The sequence below is a fragment of the Pollachius pollachius genome, assembly GCF_949987615.1.
Source record: "Pollachius pollachius genome assembly, chromosome: 11".
Lineage (NCBI taxonomy): Eukaryota > Metazoa > Chordata > Actinopteri > Gadiformes > Gadidae > Pollachius > Pollachius pollachius.
Genome location: NC_136944.1, coordinates 9,103,797 through 9,124,873, shown reverse-complemented (window position 1 = coordinate 9,124,873; position 21,077 = coordinate 9,103,797).

Below are 21,077 nucleotides of genomic sequence, written 5' to 3'. Positions count from 1 at the left end.
GTGTTCCGCTTTCCTCAGAGAATGCAGTGTAATCAGAAATGGAATTCATAATCTCTACACCCACCCAGGCATCCATCCATCCATTTAGCAAATGTGTGCCAATCCTTTTTGACACTATTTAGACAGCTAAGGCACTTGAAGCTGCATATGTGTTTTTCTATTTTTAAACCCCAAGGCATTAAACTGACATTTGCCAGGTCTCTGAGTAAGACAGGCAGGAGCAGAATGCGTTATTAGGTGGTTGTGAGGAGGTTATGTGTGGTTGGTCAAAGAATGGACAGGTCAGTGTGAGTTATATCGAAGATCAGGGAGTACATTCAGTGTGTGGCCCTTTCTGTCCTACTCCAAATACTCCAAATATTGCCAATTATATTACATCTGCTGGCTCATCAGGTAACTAGTAGTAAACAAACTATAATGATAATTTACTTCAAGGTGACTTTGGGTCAGAGTTTAATTCATTTTATCATGTTTTAGAATACAAATATCTGTGGGCTTTTTCAGCTCCAAATGCTTTCCTAAATAACGACACAACCGAAGGAATCATGATGTGTAATTAATTCTTCCTCAGTCATTTCATCAACAGCCTCACGGTTCATAAGATATTTTTTGGGAGCAATGATAAATGAATTTTGTATGTGGAGTTAGTCCGAGCGGATCTGGTGATGAAGTAGTCATGAAGTTAAATAAGGGAAATGTTGTCTCCGGGGCCTCGCCGGGCTGTGATTGGATGAAGACATGATTCACACACATGTTCTTTAATTAACTGGCAAGCCACATCAGCTTAGCACACGCAGATCCATGGGGCATAAGCGTGTGTGTTTGCACGTGTGTGTGTGTGTATGTGTGCGTGCGTATGTATGTGTGTGCGTGTGTACAGAAGATGAAAGATCCTTCGTTGCCATAAATATGATAGTGTGTGCAAATATTTGTTAGTCTGTTTGCCTCCATTTCTGGAAGTGTGTGTGTTTGTATGTGCGCGTACTGTATGTGTACATATGTGTTTATGTGTGTATGTGTGTTCTTGCGTGTATGTGTGTGTGTGTGTGTGTGTGTGTGCTTGTGTGCGTGTGTGACTGATTATACCTCTGGGCCCAGCACATTACTGAGAGGCTGCAGAGTTAAGACCATGGGGCTGAAACGAAAACGTGGCAACATCAGAGGTATGCAAATGACAAGCCACCCCCCCCCCCCCTTCCCCATCGCACTTCATTCCCGAGTATTGCAGAAACATTTTGCAGCTGCTCCTGAGAAATGTCCTCGCGGCATACTGTTTCGTTGCGGTTCAGCGACCCGCTATCGGTTCCCCTACAGCTGGACCACACTGTGTCTGCCATGTTCTGGCCGCAGAACACAGCCAATAACAGGCCTAATGTTGTTTTGTCGACAGTGTAAGGTGCGCCGGCGTGTCCACCCGGTTCTAGGGAACTGCAAACAGCCAACCCAACGTTTAATTCAAGAGCGCCGAGAGGAGCATCGGATTTGGATGTCGGTTATGCTTGTCCTTGAGTGGGAATTACGTTATAATTCTGATAATTACACCTTACAAGATGTTAAATGGTGATTCAATGATGAATCGAGAGCGGGTTTGATCTTCCAAATGTCCAATGATGGGAGTTAATAATCCATTTATCCTTTGATGCTGTTGATGTCAGTAATTCTTCCATATTGTGCCAAGATATAGCATGATCCCACTGTCCTATGATGACCTTGAAGTATTACAGGGGTTCCTATCTTCCATTTCAATACATTTGCTGTCTTGAACTATCTTTTGTGCGGTATTGTATGTGACTGTGTGTGGATGCCGTGTGTGGGTTTGTGTGTGTGTATGTGTATGTGTGGGTGTTTACATTCGTGTGTGTGTGTGTGTGTGTGTGTGTGTGTGTGCATGCACACAAATACACACACAGGTGTGGTAGCTCAGCTCGTTGCCATGGTGAACCTACCGACTCCCAAAAAGCAAATCCCTGTGCTTGTGTTTGTGTGTGTCTACGTGCGAGTGCGTGTGCTTGTGTGTGTGTGTTTCGTTCAACGGAATATGGGCGAACAACACACAAGAAGGAGGGAGGGAAAAGAGACTGAAAAAGAGCGTCATAACTAATTCCCTGACTGCCTCTCAACTAATTGTGTGTTTGTGTGTGTGTGTGAGTGAGTGTGTTAGTGCACGTGTAACAGCCAACCATTCTACATTCAGCTGCATGTCGATGAGGCTTAAGCCAGAAATCTACCTGACACACAAAATTCAGTTGGATCATCCTCACTTGTCTTTCTTCTCCTCTCTTCTCATCGTTCCTCTCACCTCTTCCCTCATGTTTCTAGTCTCTTTTCTTTTCCTTTCTTTTCTTCCTTCTCTTCTCTTCCTCTTTGTTCTCCCCCTCCTTCTCTCGACTCACTTCTCCTCTCATCTATTTGAGTGTCTGTTGTTTTCTTCCCAACTTGCCCCTTTTGGTGTTAATCTTTCGTTTTGGTCTCGCAGCTTAGCTTAGCCTTTCTCTCTCATTCTCGGCCAGCCTTGGTGCACACACACACACAAACACACACACGTACCACACACACACACACGTACCACACACAAACACGCACGCACGCACGCACGCACACACACACACACACACACACACATACATACATACATACATACATACATACATACTCACGCACACCCATGCACATTAATTCACACACACCAGATCCCAGATCCCCACAGACACACATTCACACACACCACCAGACCTCCACAAACAAACAAACACACACACACACACACACACAGGCAACAAGACAGGATTGTTGCCTTGATAATAGTTAACAGACACTATTTATATTCTTCTACTATTTCTTCGATCAAAAATCGAAATTCGATCGATTTTTTCGATCGAAAGAAAGCCAAGACATTCATGAAAGACAAGAAGAGAAAGCGAGAGAGCGTGCATAAAAGAGCGGGAGGGAGAGAGACAGTGGGAGCTGGAGAGAGGGTGAAAGGGAGAAAGACAGTGGGAGCTGGAGAGAGAGTGAAAGGGAGAGAGAGACGGCGTAGCCAGGTAGCTGTTAGTCACTGAGGGAGTTACACAAGTCAAGCCTGCAATATTTTTCTGGTCTTTATAGACCTAAGTGCGTGTTGTTGTGACCAAACGCAATCCGAAATATGCTTCTCAAACATGAAACGTTGAACAAAAGCACTGATTAGCGTGCTAATCGTTTGGGCTGTAACTTTTGAAATGGAAGCCACAGTGTAGAGGATTTCAGCCCATTTAAGACTTATTGGGTTTCATTGGCATTATGCGACTTATGGGCTCATTGTAACATTTAAATCCTCTAATGTAACAATACATGACACATTTTAATTTTCCACGCTGCCAGCAGCAAAGAGGCCACTTGGAGCTGTGAACTGGATGTCAGCTGCACTTCTGATTGGTGAAGCTGATAGCAAGCTTTGGGACACAAAAGACAACTCGCATATGATTGGTTGGGGAGATGACTATAGGGTCATGACACTAATGTAGAGCTGCTTTTGAGAGGTGAAGATGACTTTCATTACCAGGATGTCACCACAGTGACAGGAGCAAGCCTGGGTGGGGCAGTCGGAGCTGACACTGAAGTTTTAATGAAAACTGTCTTGGGTGCCGATGAGAGAGAGAGAGAAGACAGAGAGAGAGAAAAGGGGAGGAAAAAGATAAATGGGATGAGGAGGAACAATGACGTTCCGGAAACAGAGGTGGGAGGGAGGGAGGGAGGGGGAGACGGCACTAAGTTAAGAGGGTTGAGGTGAGGAGAAGAAGATAAAAGGCCTCCAGGAAGTATAAGGCGGAAAGCAAAACTGTAAGACATGAGGAATGAAGAGGACGGGCTGACAAGATGATGCCGAAGAGAGAGAGAGAGAGAGAGAGCGAGCGATGGAGAGAGAGAGAGAGAGTGTGTGAGCAGAGAGAGAGAGAGAGCGTGAGCGGAGAGCGATGGAGAGAGAGAGAGAGAGAGATACAAGTGAGAGAGGGTGATACAAGTGAGAGAGGGAGATTGATGTTATGGGAGATGAGGGTGGATGAGATGATCACTAGAATGGCTTTTGCAGAAAACGCAGCTGTTTAACATTTCTCTGTAGTGTGTGTGTGAGTGAGTCAGTGCGTTCATTTCTGGAGGTGCGCGCATGCATGTGTCCGAATGGGTTTCGCCCGTGCCTTTGATGAATGGTCTGTGCCCATCGGGTCTATGAGGAATGTGGTAAGAGAGAAGTGCACACTACGCGGGGACGTCAGTGTTCGTGGCTAGAACTGTTCCATTGGCTGAAGAGAAAGGAGCACCTGACCTGGCATTCACCCTTCATTACCAATAATCCTCAGACTTTGTCCAACTGGCCACATCATGTAGTGCTAACGATAACACCAGCCACCCAGCCAGGTTTTCTCTGCGTGTAGGATGTTCCTGTTTATTGTCAGCAGGTAGGTCGCGCCAAAGTCACACAGCTATACACAGTGATTTTCCCATGGCTGTGCCATTATTACAGGACCGCTAGGTTATTGGATTTGTCCTCTGCTGCTTTCTGGGTAGGGGAATGGTTTTAGACTGCCATCGATAGTTTCAGCTATTCTTGTTTTATAATAGGTCAAATATATGCAATGCTGCCCCCCCCCCCCCTCATAATGTATACCTGTCAGTATCAAATTTCGTATTCCCATGGCAGATTGAGTACATTGCATCGAGTGTGGCTAGCCAACAAGCTGGCGGAGCTAGCAATGAAGCACAGCTGCGAAACAGGAAACTAAGTGGTCAACATGTGGTTGGCTGTGTGTGTGGCTGTGCACTTATAGCAAGCTCTGAATCAATAAATCACATTCCCAGTAGTTTACTAAACATTTGCTTTTATTGACAGAATGAATACATATAAAAAAACACAAGGTTGCTTCCACCTTGCACCTTGCCAGTCTTTTAACCTGTCCTGTTTAGGTGCTGCCCTGTTCTCTCATTGGTCTTAACCCTGGTGTCGACCACTACAGGACCCGGCCCCCTCTTTCCTTGTTAAAACAAATATTACAATGACATTGTTTTTAGAGGACCTTTTTTAGCTGGAAGCATATCAAAGCAGCATAATATTAGACTCTGTATGCCTGAGGCACATTTAAGTTGAGTTCCCTGGCGGGAAATACCTACAAGGACTACAAGAGTAGATGGTTGGAAAAGACTGCAGAAACTACCATTGACAGTCATTATGAAGAGACACGCCTGCCACTGAGAGTATGAACAGGGCTGTAGCCAAGTGAAAAGTCATGGGGGATTGAGAAGCCCCCCCCCCATCCCTCCCTCTATCTTACCGACCAGCCCCCCTGCTGTCTTTCTGTAAATAATAGTATTTTTTGGGGGCGGGGTGAGGTATGGGCTACCTTGCCAGGTCCGGCTGAATGCACAGCCGCATCAGGAAGACCGACCAAGGGAGCGAGAGCCAGGCAGAGCGTGGTTGAACGGTTGCCAAGGTAACAGGGACTAGGAACCCGGTGAACCGAGGGGTTTATGGATATTATCGTGTGGGATTTTAGGTTAATTTTATGCATGCGATGCGGCTTTCATGTTGACTTTTCTGAAGACTTAATTAGAGTTGTGTGACGCGGTCCACATTCGGTGAACTCTACCCGTCCGAGATGCTGAGGGGAATTAGGGAGTGATTGGTCATCATTTACACATACACAGCGATTGTAACACGTCTCGTCTTCCCGCGGCGAGTGGGAAGAATGGTATGGTTGGGTGATGATTCATACAAAGGCTTTTGAGGTGGGAGGGTCGGGGGATAATAACATGGAGAGAATGGGATGTCAAAGTCAGTTTAAAGATCAACCGCCACCTACTTTCGTTCACTCTCTCTCTCTCTCCCACAGCCTGAGCTTCTTTTCTCTTTATCTATCGATCAATCTATCCATCTTTCTTTTTACTCATTACTCCAAATTGCTATCCTTCCCTCTCATCTCTCTCTGATCCCTTTTTTTCCCTTATCTTTCTCGTTTTCTATGCCTCAAACTCTCATATCTCCCCTTCCATCTATCCATCTTCGCCAACTGTCTTATCCTCCCCCTCACATTTAGCTTTTTCTCTATATCACTCGTTATCTCTGTGGTGTGTGTGTGCATTTGTGAGTGTGTATGTGTGTGTGTGTGCATGCGTGTGCGTGTGTGTGTGTGTGTGTGTTCAGGGGGCAGGTTTAATGCTTGGTTTGCTTGCCGAGCACAATGAGTATAATCCTCTCTCAATTCGTCTCCCTCGTCGGGCTCTCGGCCCTCTCTTTTGATCTCTCCATCTTCCCATCTTTCTCCTGGCTCTTTCTTCACGCCACTTTGTGTCTTATTCCCACCCGCCAGATCTCCTCCTCAGATCGCGGCGTCTCTGCGTCTTGCTAAGAGCCTTGTTTGCCGAGCGTCCTGTGATCTCAAGAGTGCGTAGGACGGTCTTTTGAAGACACTTTCAAGGGTTTTCGGTAAATGCGTACCCGGCTAATTTGTCTACAGTCATTGAGTCTAAACAAAACCTGGCTTTTATCTTTCTTTCTTTCTTTCTTTCTTTCTTTCTTTCTTTCTTTCTTTCTTTCCTTCTTTCCTTCTTTCTTTCCTTCTGTCCTTAATTCCTTCCTTCTTTCTTTCAGTTGCTTTCTTCTCAATCCCTGCTTAATTTTTCTTTCTCTTCATATTCTTACTTCTTCTTTGTTCCTTCTGTCCATCAGTTTGTAGTTCTTCCTCTTTTCCCTGTTACTTCATTCTGTAAATTCCTTCTTTCTTCACTGACTTTTGGTCGGCCGGCGGGGTCCTCACGGATACGACGGAGCAGATGAGCCAGTGGTGGTCTGGAGAAGACACATGATGCACGGCAGTTGCACGTGGGGGAGGTTGAAGTGGATTAGGGAGCCACTTGGAGGGCCAGATGATATATGAGATGTCCCTGGGAAGGTGACGTGGGCGTGCAGAGAAGACGCTTCTGAGGAAGATGAAGGGTTTAGGGCCAGGCAATCCAATGATGAAGATGAGGAGGTTGTGATGATGATGACGATGATGATGATGATGATAATGGTCAAGGAGTGGTGGGTAGTTTATTATCCAATGAGGAAGGAAAGGCAGCATTGCCAGAGGGGCGTTTGGATTGTGAGATGTGTCTGTGTGTGTGTGTGTGTGTGCGTGAGTGCCTGCGTGCGTGCGTGCCTGCGTGCGTGCATGTGTGTGTTTTGTAGGTATTTGGCTGTTAGGATGTTGCTTTGAAGAGGGTTAGGGCTTGTTTGTGTGTTTGTGTGTGTGGGGGTCTTTCTGTGTCTGTGAGAGAGAGAGAGAGAGTGAGCGATAAGAGTTTCATTCTGCAATTTTTTTCTAGGCTACATAAATCCCAGATAAGACCTGCATTCAAACACGCACGCACAAAGCTACACTGACACACTCACACCCACAACAACACACATGCACACAGGCACAAACCGACAGTGGCAGCACATTCATAAATAAACTGACAAACGCACACACACGGGCACGCACACACACGCACACACACGCACACGCACACACACACACACACACACACACACACACACACAAGTAATCCTCCAACACATGTTAGACACCATGAGGTCGAGCCAGTGACAGAAACAAATGCTAAATATAAGAAAGAGCGTCAGTGGCACGGTTTTAGTTTGTATGGAAATATTGTCACAGCACTGTACCAAAATGTGATTATTCACCATCTGGTCACCGAAATGTTGGGTGATGTAGAAATGTTACACTCGTGGCCTCGATCCTGTGTAAAGCCTTTCCCCAAACAAATAAATGCCCAGAACAATCAGAGCCCCGGGGAGGGAGTTGGTGGGCATAGAAATAGACGAAGCAGTCAAAATAGTTTTTATCCTGAATCATCTGAATAATTATTAATTATTAAATCATTATTATTATTGTATTTTCTCAGAGGAGATTATGTTTCGTGCTACTTGGAACCGGATTCCGCAATAGTTAAGTGAACAAAAACATTATTCCAATCTTGACCCGTTGGAGATATTTGAAATAAATATTATGGTCACACCAAGGCCAGACAGATATTCATTGTAAAACGCAAACGTGACTATGAGGATGGACTCACAAGGTTGTAGGACAGTCTCTTATTGTAAGAACTGTGAATGATGAATATGAATGTTCGGATCAGAAACTCAAGGTGTTGAAAGCATGTCATTTAAATCCTTTAAGTCCAGTTCTGGTCAAGCTTTCCCACCTTTCAAAAAAATGGTCACAGTCCAGAGAGTGAAATTGGCATGTGAAAATAGAGAACAGGACATTGCAATCTTTCCTCACCTTCTCTCTTTCTCTGTCACCTCCTTCCTTAGTTTCATCCTGTCCCCTGCATCCAGTTCTCAGAAGAAAAACAGAAATGTAATGCTCATAGCAGAGCTCAGAGCTCAGAGGAACGATAAATTAACCAAAATAGGAGCATAATGCGCTGTGAGGGAAGAGGGAAGGGAGTAGAATAGATAGGTATTCTCTCGGCATTCCGAATTAATTAATTCAAGAATGAATTCATTAATCGCCTACTCTCTCCGTCCTCTTTTCCCCTCTCATCTTCCCCCACACTGTCTGTCACTCTCCCTTCCCTTCAGACTTTGACTATATGTTTCTGGGTGTGTCATCGCATACACAAACATGCTCCCATGTGGCCTGGCACATACATACACACAAACACACACACACACACACATACACACACACATACACATACACATACACACACACCGCCATGTCTCCCTATATTTAGCAGGGGCTGAATGACACCCAGTTCTGGAGCTGGGCTTTGGCTACCATGTGTTTCACTGCAGATAGGTGTTAATAGGATTCCTCACTCACACTGGACGAGCAACAGAGTCTGTCACACACACACACACACACACACACACACACACACACGCACACACACCAAACACAAATACATCAACCCACACCCACTCACTGGCGCACACATACAAAACACACAAATGAACACAAACACATACCAATGCAGAAACAGAAAATCACGAGAGAGAAAGAGGGAGAGGAAGAGAGAGAGACTATGAAGAAGCGACAGATTCCCTGTACAAAGAGAGAGAGACTCCCAGACATGGAGAGATGAACACGTGTAAAAGCGCTGCATTTGCTCTGTGCTATCTGTTTGCAGAAACATGAAATATTGATGCTGTGGTTGACACAGAGCATACCGAGCGCAAGCCGGCGGTTTCCTCCATTGACCCGACACATTCTCAGAGAATACTAGTGCCCATAAATTATCGTTGCCCCCGTTCCCGATTGGTTGATGCACTGATGTCTCAGTAATTCTCTATTTATGTAAGAAGGAGGAATGCAGTCTTATATTTCCTGCATTTTCTGAGAGTATTACTCTCTGGGCCCAGATTAATCAATATGACTTTGTACTTTGTTATTCCATCAGATACTTTTGCTTGACATGTAGTTAAGGAAATGTAGGAGAAGGTTTGTGGTGCTTTTAACTTCTAAATTCCTCTGTTTGGGTGTTTATGTGTTTATGTGTGTGTGTGTTTGTGTGTGTGTGTGTGTGTGTGTGTGTGTGTGTGTGTGTGTGCTGTACGTAGAGAAATTGCATATGTCGGAAATCTGCTGACAATATGGGTATCAGAAGGTTGCTCTCAATCTCCGTCACCCAAATAAATTCCAAGTCTCTTTTCCTGCTTTTCTTTTTCCTTCAAAAGTTAATGTTTTTTAGTTTTCTATGCATTGGTATTTGGGCATTGTCCCACTTTGTTGAGCTACGGTGTGTGTGTGTGTCTGCGTGAGTGTGTGTATGTATGTGAGAGAGATAGAGAAAGGCAGAAATAGTGTGCACGCGTTGCATGAACATTCCTCGCTCTAACTTTCTTTTGAGGGTTGGGGGTTTGGGGGGGGGGGAAACACAGAAACACGGAGTGACGGTGGCTCTTGCGTCTCCCCAACCAGACGCCCGGCGATAGGGACTGTCTGGCTGTCACGGCATGCAATCAGTCAGCACTTCCTGGTGTCCGTATCCACACCTCACTTCCTCCTGCTAATCTGGAGCTTCTAATAGCGTCATCCGTCATCATAAGTGGCTGCATTCAGGGCCTCATCATCCACGATAACGATTAACTATAGCTTCCTCTCTTTGCCCGACCCGGCTGGGATTAACGAACGCGCGCTTCTCGCGAACAATTAAATGCTTATTACGCTTATTGCCGCTTGCAGACTGCGGAGAAGTTCATCAAATGTTTGCGGTGTTGGTAGTTTTCTTTTTCCTTGGTGTGATTTCACCTTTCCGTTGTTTGTGACGTTGTTTTTTGGCTCGTGTTTTACGTGTGGACCCATTGCTTTCAGTGGATGAATTCTGAACGATTATTACTTTCCACTTGAACTGTAATCTATAATACATGTTCTAGCGGTCGACCCTGCCGCACGCCACCCCCATGGCTTCATTGTGCTCCTCCGACACCGGAACAGAAATATATTGGAGTTGGAAGAAATGTAAAAGTCAACTGGCATTCAATACTGGCATGTCAGTACTGAGTTCTTCTTGAGTGTGTGTGTGTGGTGATGGCTGTTCTATTCTGTTTGCATTGATCGCCCAGTGCATTGATCAGTCCAAATGCACCACAGGTGTGCTTCCCCACCTTAGCCCCAGAGGCTAATCAGTCTGACTCTGGGCCAGACGAGGCTGCTTATATCAGCTACCAACAAATCAACACGTTAATGAGGTGGGCGTGTCTAGGGGTTAGGGGTTAGGGTGTTTGACTGCCAGCTGAAAGGTTCCTTGTGATTCAAAGCCCAATGTCTCCAGTCCATCCGTTCATTTAGAAAATTGCACCCGGTGCTGCTTATATCCACAACTCACAGTAAGTCCCTCTGGATAGAAGATTCTGCTAAATGCTGATGACTTGTTAGAGCTTGCCTAAATGAGGTAAACAGCGTGTGCTTCAATTTTACTTAACAGTTGTGACCATGTTGTGTCTGTAATGAGTTGTAATGATCCCGCTGCACTTATATAAGAAGCAGAGGGGTGATTGTCCATAAAATGTCTTCTTCTCCTCTCAGACATCTCAAGGCAACATGTTTTTTAATCCGATGAATACAACTCCAGGTGGAAAAACAAGTGTGACTAAGAGACTTACTATACACTTACACGTACTACTCTAGACCGTGAATTGTGTTGTGCACGTTCCACTAGCCTACCGTACGCAGGAATCGATCGCGGCAAGGTTACCAAACAAAGATGACACACTGCATCAGAAGTGTCTCTAGTGAAGGCTGCCGCTGCCCAGCCATCCAGATGACGCTGACAAATTGCCTTTTAAGATCTTGTTTTTCCAAGGGGCGGGGGGGCGCCATTGTTGTGCTCATTAGTTATCATAACAGCCGCTTCGGAGCGTTGTGTTGACTAATGATCAGATTGAAGACACACCTGCTCCTTGACTCCTATTGATCAGTCAGCGCAGCCGTCAGGAGTCTGCTGTCCGCCGGGGATGGTTGGACGACGCAGAGCTTCCCTTTTGACTGCGACATGGCAGCAGTCAAAGCTCTCCATGAGGACACTTGTTGATTTAGTGAGCCCCCCCCCTCAGACCAGTGTTCCTGGGCATGGGTCTGATTGGTCAAAAGGCTGCGTTATACCTATATGTGATTTCCTTCATTTATTATTGGTTGACGTGATTCTTCATGTGTCGGAATTTGAGTAGGTTGGCTTAGGCAAGTCGCTATCTTTTTTTATCTTTCAGAATAATACATTTGGGTGAGTCTGTCTGAAGCCATGAGTCCATGGAATCAAATGGGGATTTGCGAGGCAGTCAAGAAACGACTGCTTCATTGCTAATAATTATTATGTAGTCACTCAGCAGATGTTTTTTTCCAAATCGATTTAACACTGAATTTGTAGCGGACATCTCACTAAGCAGCCAATCGGAGTTGGCCATTTTGCTGATGCCTTCAGGTGAACTGAGGACATAAGAGATCAAACCCGGTACATTTTGTCGTGACTCAAACTCGCCGAGCCACAGAGAGAAGCAGTTGCGGCGCAACAGGACATTTAAATGTCAGGCGGTAACAGAGTTCATTATCCAATAAACATCCCTACAGGGGGCCTCAGTCAGAGAGGAGCCTTTTGCTGTCTATCTGACTCCCAAACGACCGTCCCAGCACATCCATTCCTCTGCTTTAGTTTTTAACTTGCAAATCTCTCCATGCGGATTAAAGTTATTGTTCATTAAATAACCCAAAACATAAACCATGGGCTTTGTTTTCTCATCAATAAAATCAACTGGAAAAGGCTTAAAGTATAAAAAAATGTTAGCAAATATAATTGCACTGTTGTGTAAGAGCAGCATTCAGCTTGATTGACAGTTGTAGGGGAGTTGCCTGTAGTTCAACCAGCGCAGCTTGCCTTTAAAACCCTGTAAGAGCCTCCCAGTGCCGTACCGGCATAGTCAACCTGTGACAGGTTGTTGACGATTATTATTCACTGGCCCAGAAATGTTAATCAGCTTGTTTGCACGGACGGAAAAATATGCATCTCTGCAAGCATTTCTAAATAATGAGACGTTTACTCGTGTCGTTTGAGTTTGGGGGGGGGCGTGGCAGTGGCGTCTCCGCTAATGAATGCGCTGTCTGGGGGGCTCGGCAGAGCACTCTGCTGAATATTAGAACGTTTTGGATTGGCTGTCAGCATGTCTTATTGATGTTGAGGATGATGATGATGCTAGGGTGGACGCACGTCTGCACGCAGAGACTTGCCGCGGATTATATCAGATGAAGGGAAATACACGCACGCACACGTACACACACACACACACACACACACACAGCAATTTACAAAGACACAAACGCACGCACACACATACACATTTATGCACACATTTACGCATGCACAAACACACATGTACACAGTTACAAGCACACATTTAAACAAAAACATTAACACAATTGAACACACATGAAGAAATGTACACGCTGCTCACACACACACACACACACACACAATCACACTGACACACCACACACGACACAGAGAGGCATTGTCATGCACACTGGCACTAGCCTTATTTTTAACAGGCTGAAAGAGGGCTGTAATGGATGTCTAATTGGCAGCTGCACACAGGGGACTGCACGCTTTCTCTACTGGCAGATATGCCCCCGGTGTGCGGCGGTCTGTGTTTGTGCATGTGGTGTGTGCGCGTGCGTGCGTGCCTGCCAGCATGCGCGTGTGTGCAGGTGTCTCCCAGTATGACACCCTTGGGTGCCTGTGTTTTCTGCTCTCCTACCCATCCTTATGTTCCTCATTTCTGCACTTATGTTTGTTTACGTCCGCTCCTCAGCATCTTTGTCTCCTGCGGTGGAGTATTTTGTGAGTTCTAGTGTTTTTTCGTTAGGCTTTTATAGATCGGTAGGAGCGGCGTTGCTCATGGGGAGCCGCCATCGTCCGTCCTGCGGTTTGCATTCACTTGCTTGTCTTGTTTTTTGGGTGTTCTTCTTTTTATTGGTGTTCTTTGGGGCTTAAGGCCCTTTTAAGTGAACCGTAAACGCCTCATTTACTGCAAGGCGGTTAGTTTTATTTATGTGTCTCCAGCTCTTTCTCGGTTTCGATCCCGAGTGGAGAGACTAGCGAGCCGTTCAAGCGGTGAGGTTATCACCTATCCTAAGGTCACACACCGCTCACCACACAACCTGCTCTGAGGGACAGCCCAGGAAAAACACACAATTCAATAATAGCCGTAGATGTGGAAACTGTTATGAGTGAAATCCAGTGTTCATGAGACTGTGTGAAATAATTTCATTAAAAATAATGCAAGCTAATTTGAATTGCCTTTTTAAGGCTGTGAACAATAATTCATTCGTTTTTAATTTCCGCTGTATATACCGCGACAAAGCTGTGTGTTGTCGTTTCATCTCCTGGCTAAATGTGTGCGTGTGTGTGTGTGTGCTTGCGGTAGTTTTGCCTGTGTGCAAATATTTGAATTAAAACTAAAATAGAAGCAAATGGAAGCAGTGACTGAAGGGAAATTGCTGTAGCAAGAAGAAGTGCACGAGAAGATGTGAAGAAGACCAGTAGGGAGAGAGGGAGAGAGAGGAGCTGTAGGGAGAAGAAAGATCAAAGGAAATACAGCTGAGAGATGGAGGAGAGTGGGGGGGGGGGATGATAAGAGAAACCATGTGTCACATATTCAGCCCAGGAAAAATTCCTTTTGCCCCTCTTTCCGTCCGTCTCCGGGTTTGTCTGACCGACGTCTGCCTTTTCCATCCAGTTTGAAATATGGCTTCCTGGCGTTCTGTCCTTATGAAGCGAGCCTGCTTGTCTCTGTCTGCCCTACATATGTCAGTCTGCGTTGCATACTCTGTATCGCTGTGTATTTGTATTGCCTGACTGGCTGTATGGCTGCCAGTCTCTGTTTTCCTCCACAGTGACCACCATCGCAATCACATCTATTTTGTTTCTCTTCCCTCCTTGGAAAATAAATACTTGGGCCACAGGAGGGAGAACGGGACATTCGGGGAATAAAGAGATTACATTGTTTTACAATAATGCGCCATGAGTACTAACTTGTTTAATAAAAAGCAACTACAACTAAAAACAGGATTAGTGGGGCTCGAAAGTACATTTTACTGGACAGATTTACCACATTCACACAACAGCCCAACAGCCACTAATACCTATCCAGATATGGTGCACATTGGAATATATTTAAGGCATTGCAAGACGAGCAGCAGAAAGCGCACAAATTAACCAAACTCCGTAGTGAGAAAGCGCCCTAACCCTGTCTTATTTGCTCGTTCATTTCTGTTGCCATGGAACCAACTCGGAATCCGCCTGCTCTGAATATTTAAAGCGAAATTATAACCCAATAATAATTATAGGGTTGCTTCTCTGTCAATCAAAGCATGGGGCTTCTCTCGCTATGCTTTAGTTTTTCTTGCGGTGAAGGAAGTATGGAGCTAAGTACCGGCCTCCGAAGGCCTATGGCAGGAAGGTGTCTGTCTCTCTTTCAAGCATGCCTTCACTCAGCAACTCATTGCTGCAGCAGCAGCAGCAACAGCAGCAGTGGCAGCCACCAGAGTTGTGAGACGTCTGCCTGAATTTTACCCCCGGAGTACAAGGGACGGCTGGGGCTAGTGTTCATGTAGACTAGCGTCTCAGGGAAAATATTGTCCATTTCAGGAAGACAGCAAGAACAAACGAAAGGGAGAAGGGAAAAGGGACAGGGAAAGATATTAAGCAATGTATCGATAAAAAGGGAGATGGAAAGAAAAAGATCGAATTTTAGACAGATAGACAGGGCAGATATAAAGTTAGACGGATGGAGAGACGGGTAGTTAGATAGACAGTGAGATAGATGGATAGATAGATGGGTATACATACAGCGAGACATCTAATGAATAAATTGGTATGTCTTTCGGGCGAAGAAGAGAGCTGAATCCTGGCAATATTTCGAAATGACACACGCACACACATTCTCACACAAACCCTCAGATTTGCCCAAACAGTGTGCACAATCACACACGCGCACCCACATCGAAAACCTAAAACCTTGGTCTCTGCCAGCTCCAGGCTGTTTACATTCAGACAGCAGCTTCCCTAATGAACTGAAGATCCAGCAGTCTGGACACTGTCAGTTCGCTGTGTGTGTGTGTTTGGGCCTGTGTGCGCGTCCTGTGTGTGTACGCCTGTGTGTCTTTGTGTGTGTGCTTGTGTGAATGATATTGGACCGCTGCCTTACAACTTCGTTCTAAATGTTGCAATTACTAAGGCAGCAATCTCCCTCGGGTCTCCGATAGAGTCCATCCCAGAGAGGGAGACAGACAGAGAGAGGGAGTGAGTGGGATAGAAAGCCAGACAACCAGACAATGACAAAAACACAAAGTAAAGGATAATGGATGGTTAAGTTGACAGTTCTCCCCGGTAATGGCCCTTCTCAGAAGTTTATATTATATTAAATTGTTATAACTTGTTTTTAAGAAACAAAAAAAACTTTGTATGATAAGCTTGTATAGCATACATGGTGGAAAATTCCACTTTAATATACTTTATGAAAATAGCAAAAATGTATTGTTTTGGTGTCCATATATATACACAAAAATAATCAATATGACATGGCAGAATATGATTAAAACGCTGAAAAATGAAAACTGAAAAATGAACGTTTGTTGAACCTATTAGCTGAGCTTAGCAAATGCCCATCAGGTTACTGGCTAATCAGCCCCAGTCGGATCAGCTCATTATTTTCAACTTGGCTGTGTACCTGCAGCACACAACAACAGCACATTTTAAAACATCCCAGTTAAAGCTACATATACTGCCTTCATGAAGGTGTAGGTTTGATTTGTGCACAGAAAAATATGTATTCTTTCCGTGTTCCTTGTGTGGTTGTCTGCTGAATGACAGAGAAGGCGACAAGAGGTTAGGAGGAAGAATAAATCATGGGGTGGGCTTTCAAGAGGGGTAGAGAAAGAGAGATGTCACACACACACACACACACACACGCACACGCACACACAGACACACACACTCCAAGATTGTCTATGTCTGCCAGCTTCAGTTAGATTTCCATTTACCATTCAATTTTGTAGTTCTGACAGGAGGTATGGGGCCTTTTACTGAGACACACACATACAGGCAGAAGCACACTTGTGCGCACACACATACACACACAAGCACACACACACGTGTACACACACAACCTTACTGTTCGTCATCATAATCACACACAGAGTAATTTTCAAGTGCTGCCATTATGGAAGTCCTGCTGGCTGATTGTCATATAGTCACTGAAAAGCTATTATGCCAATGTCCTGTTTTTTGACTGCTCTTATAACAGGTTTCACGTAAGCATTTTAACTCCGATTCTATGGAAAATGTAATGAATATAAAGGTAGGATTACACACCATTAAGTGAAAAAGTGTCCCATTTCTGCTCTTACACATCTGGAGTTGGTACCATGGATGGTGAGCTCAGAAAAGAAAAACTGCTTATTCAAGTGATTGCATCAGCAGCAGTGACAAATTTCTCACTTCTTCCCTTTTTAAAAGTTTTTTTTCCCACGCCATTTCTTTTATTCAACACAAAGGATCATGGGTAACACTGGAAGTATTTCAGAACGTGTCATTCACAAACCCTTTCGTGGTTCTCTTTTCAAGTCAGTCTGAATCCTTGCTCAGGGCTTTGTGTGTTGGTTGCTCTCTACGATTAGATGATTCAATGATGAAAAAAAAGACAACATAAAGAAACCGATGCCGTGTCTCTCTCTCTCTCTCTCTCTCTCTCTCTCTCTCTCTCTCTCTCTCTCTCTCTCTCTCTCTCGCTCTCTCTCTTCAACCATCTTTAAGTCGGCCCATCCATTTATTCATCTCTCCAACCGTCCATGGATCTTCCTTTTGTCTCTGCTATGATTCTCCTTCAGGTAAACAGAACACCATGTCCATTCAAGCATCACACAAACACACCCACACAAACGCATACACACACCGAGGGGCAAAACGTTTTCAGCATCCCCGACGATCAGACCAAGTGTTTTTCGAGCGGCGAGGGAATGCAGAGCGCCACGTGACATCCACACAAACAGCAGCTAGGGAACAGAACAGTGTGAGTGTCTGTGCAGACACTGAGCCCGTAAGGAGCTCTGAAGTGAGCTGTGTTGACCTCACCCCCCCGGCCCCACATAATGGGTCTGAAAACACTGCAGTGGGAAACCCAGAGCGAAGCCTGCTAAATGACTTTGGTCACTTTTTCGCTTTTTTCCCTGTGCTTCTTTGTTCTTCCAAACATCACAGAACAAATTGGATGCACGAAGCGACAGGGGCGATGCTTAAAACAGGCAATTACCATGATGTTCACACACCAAAAAACACCCATGTATTTTATTCCATCTACTGCATAATAGTTCTTATCCTTTTTGTTATAAAACAGTGTGGCGTTATAGAGCTGTCATGATGCACAATGCACACGGCCTACACTTCACAATTATGTGCACTAAAGATGCAGAAACATGCTTAGTGCACCCACAGCTGTGTGTGTGTGTGGGTGTGCGCGTGCGTGTTTTTCTCAATTTCCCACCCTCAGCTTCCATTTGCTTGGCTTTCAGCACTCTCCCCTCCATCTCTCATCTCATTACTTCCTCACCCTCCCCCTCCCTCTCTCTGCTCTTTATTTTCCTCTTTAGAAACTTCTATAAAGTTGATCTCTCATCCACCTGACATTTGTCTCCTCTCATTGTTCGCTCCTCCCTTCCTAGCGCCCCCCTTTATAACCTTTTATTCACTCATTTTACAATATTTTCATCCAACTTTGTTTTCTTCATCCTATCTTTTCTCTCTCTCTCTCTCTCTCACTCTCTCTCACTCTCTCTTTCACTCTCTCTCATTCCCAACCCAAAACCCTCTGGCCTCCACCTCGTTCTACCAGGGACTCGCTTGCCTCATTAGCTCCCCTCTCTCTCTCTCTCTCTCTCTCTCTCTCTCTTTCCCTCCATATCTCTCTCCTTCTCACACTCTCTCCCTCTTTCTCTCATTCATGCCCCTTTTAAGTTCTATAAGAGGGGGCCCCTCCAATGTAACAGAGAGAGACGCAGTGACATTTAGCCCTGCTGCGTGTGTGTATAACTCTGCTTGGTACACACGTTTAATTAGGCAAGGGGTGGCGGTGGGCGTCTGGGGTGGGGGGGCTTTGGCGTGGGACGAGACAAACCTTTGAGCTGGTTGGAAGGGAGGAGGAGGGAAGGGAGGGGAGATGATGGTTGGATGATGAAAGTGGTGATTTACCAAATGTTTCACGGTGGGCGAACCGTGCAAAGCTGGACTTTGAGAGATAAGTCGAGAGAGATGTGGGATACACAAGAATACCGTGGCCACCATCAGACACAAGAAATTAAAGCGAGGAATGAACAGTTAAAGGGGAGCTGTGGTAACAATCGTGCCAAGACGAATATGACATTTTACGTATGTATTTATGTTATCTTTTGAATTGGCCTTGGGATTGGCTATGCCCTAGTCTTTCTATTGCCTGAGGTGAACTAATGTCGGCACGTTTACATAGACACAACATCAAATGTATTCATAAAAACTATAATGCCTTGCCCCAATAGTCATCTGGGCTTTATCCCTACTCACCACTTGCATGTAGTGTACTAAATTAAATCTAATTAGTAATGTAAACCCCACTTCCACAGAGCGCTCGTATTTATCTGCATCGTTTGCTCACGCTAATGCTAAGGTGACCAGATTTTGGAAATTAAAAGAATAGGACATGTTTTCGGTTTACCATGGTGCTATGGTGGTCTAGTGCTGAAGATTTGGCCTCATGGATTAATATGATGTGTTTATAGCTTTGACCAAACAGACAGTACAGTACAGCACAAGCTAATCGAATAGGTAATCTTTCTTTTTTGTATAGGTTATTGTTTATGATCGGTAGGGCCTGCTTATGGTATAAAGTGGACAGATGGACCCCATAGTAGTGAGGTTGCATCATAATATATCAGATATTATGATGATACAGGACTAAACTAGAAATCAAATATTCATGACAAGCATGGTCAAACCTTTGCCATCTCAGAATCTATTCATCATTTTTTTTAATCCATTATTTTGTACTCTGTGACCTTTCTCTGAACACGTCCAAACGGGGACAGGCCCCTAAAAACAGTGATTTCTCACCAAAATGGGGGCCATCCCTGGAAACGGGGAACGTCAAGTCACCCTAGCTAATGCTAAACTTGCTTGTTGATTGGATGAGGTATCGAAGACTTGATATTAAGGGTTTCAGCAAACATCTAGCCCCATGGGTGCATCATCACCTCATCAGTAGGCAACGTGGATGTCCCGCTGTCAATAGAGCTTTAAGACCACAATATCATCCCTCAATTTATGAAATTGGCAAAAGCCGCTCTGTAGCTTACTAGCCATCTCCACACCTTTTAAAGATGTTGGGTGGGTTGGGGGGGAGAGCTTGTTTATTCATGATTTTCATGAAGCAATCTCTTGTGATATGTCAGACAAGCAACATGTGTTCTCATTATCCAGTGTTTTATCTTGCATATTAAAGCATCCCTTTCCCTTTGTTAAATCCTCTCTCCTGGTTTGAATAACACATTCGGGTTAATTGCTAAGAAACTACTAAGGCCTTGGCACTGAAGGATTTAGTTTAGTTTTTTATGGGCTTTTCGTTTGCCTTAATAAAACTATATATGCAAACACATTCATGGTTTAATTTTTGGAGATAAACATCTGCTTAACAGATGTGGTGTGGCAGCCTGGTTATGTTTTACTGTCTCGCAGATGATGTGTACGTACATCAAAGATATTCCAAATAGTCTTGTCGGTATTATTATCCTTACTATGAGCATATTAGTTCTTACTATGTTTACTTGTTGCTGCAGAAGTAGTAATAGGAGCTGGCGATATCAAATAAATATGGGGAAATATGGTTTGTTAAGTTAAAAGTATTTCTTCTTGTAGTAGTAGTAACAGTAATAATAGAAGTAGTAGAAGGAGAGGTAATATAAAATAAATATTAAATACGGTAATGTGGAATGGAAATAGTGTTTCATCTAGTAGAAATAGTAGTAGAAGGAGAGATAATATAAACTAAATATTGTTATATGGTATTAGGCTAAATCGTTTTTATTCTTCAGTGTCTACCACTCCGAGTCCCATCGCACCCAAAGGGCCATCCAAAACTCCCTTCCTAGCGTAGCTTCCTAGCGTACCGCTTCCCCCTCTGTGGAAATGAATGGAGGCCATTAGCCTTAACAACCAGGGCAAGGCTGTTGCTCTTATTAAACGATCCGGCGCACCTTCCCGCCTGGTACAACGTAGCCCGGGATCCCCCCCCCCCCCCCCCCCCCCCCCCCCCACAGGGGGTCTCTGCGGATGTTGGAACATCTCCATTTACTTTTCCTGACACCGTTATTGAGTCATTTGGAAACCTACAGCGTTTTATTTTGCGCGGCGCAGCGTCGTGTGGCTGTGTTTGGTGTCATCGTCGGGTGTTTATTTACCCGTTCAGAGTGACACTTGAGACGCAAGGCATCAGGTTTAAGATCGGCTCATGAATGAAACATGTTGACTCCCGGAGGATT